Source organism: Cryptomeria japonica, chromosome 7, assembly GCF_030272615.1.
Source record: "Cryptomeria japonica chromosome 7, Sugi_1.0, whole genome shotgun sequence".
NCBI classification, from domain to species: domain Eukaryota; kingdom Viridiplantae; phylum Streptophyta; class Pinopsida; order Cupressales; family Cupressaceae; genus Cryptomeria; species Cryptomeria japonica.
In genome coordinates, this window is record NC_081411.1 from 796,396,690 (window position 1) to 796,398,279 (window position 1,590).

Sequence of the window (1,590 nt, forward strand, 5' to 3'; positions counted from 1 at the left end):
TAAGGGAAAAAGTTGAAGAAAAAGAGATAAAACTGGTTTATGTGAACACTAAAGAACAACTTGCAGATATTTTCACAAAACCTTTGCCTAAGGAGACTTTTGAGTATCTCAGAGATCAGCTTGGAGTCATACCACCACCGGTAGAGACTTAGACAATTGATGATTGTCATCAACCGACAGAATTAAATGGACAAATCTTTTATTCTGGTATTTGATGAGGAAGCTACTTCTCAGGGGGAGTAGTTGGTATATTGAATTGGTTGGTATTTTGTATGAACTTGACTTTTGTGACTTTGGCATTTGATGTCAAAGGGGGAGAGATATCTATGGAAAAACACATTTAAGGAGAAATTGGTATTGTTACTCCCAGGGGGAGAAATGGAGATTGTTGGTTTTTCTATTTTGGCATTTTTGTTTTGGCACTTTGATGGTTTTTCCATCTTGTGTTGCCATCAATGCCAAAGGGGGAGATTGTTGGTATTTTGGTATGGTTTTGTCATTGATGTCAACACCTACTAAATACACCTACTTTGGAGATCCAGCAACATTCACCGGCAAACAATAAACTTTGCAACAGTTACTGGCATATGATTCACCAGCAGGATATATTGTTCACCGGTACCTGGAATGATATGGAAGACACTTGGTAATGTTGAAGAAATCATATGGACACTTTATTTTGAAGAAATAATCATTGGTATATTCATATTTGCATATTTTCTTTTACCAGCAAATAGGTCCAGGTTATCTAGGGTTACACTGGCAGGTTTATCTTTTCCAGATCAGCATGGCACGCTATTGAGATGATTTATTATTGTTGTAAATGCATTAAGCTAACATGTTCAATCAGTTATTGCATCGGATATTATATTATTTGTAAAATGTTTTTATTGTAATATCTTGTAGAGCCGACCTACTAAAATTGGTCTTAAGATATGGTATAAATGTAAGATCTTATTTGTAAGATCAAGTGTGGAATGCAAAAAAGAATTTTGTGAAGGTATATGCGAGATCGAGCAGAGGTATACATGAAGACATCATTTGAAGGTGAAGTTAGGTTTTTGTAGAAGCTTATCAGCATTACACCGGTACTGAATCCAACATATGAAGATGCTATTTTGTGTAGTACATTCTTATTGGATTTAACCATCCAACTATAGTCAGTGTGACTCCCATTTGTGATTTAGCAGTGAGCTCTAGGCTGTTGACCTTTCTGCATGTGCAGACCCCTTTTTGTACACTTACTATCTATAGTAGTATCATCTGATTGTGGGTAAGGTTTCCCACCATGGTTTTTCCCCTTACAGGGTTTCCACATACAAATATTGGTATCATGTGTTGTGGATGACTTTGTGTCTATGTTTCATGCATTAATCCTTACTATTATAGCAATTTACTATTAACACTATCTACCAGCATACTTAACTAGTTTACCGGTATTAAGCATTAAGTTGGTTAAATAAGATCTTGGTTTGAATTTATTAGACAACTGATTCACCCCCCCCCCCCTCTCAGTTGTCTCCGGGACCTAACAATGTCCATGAGCAAATTGGTTTAGTTATATTGATGATATACAATGTATTTGTACAT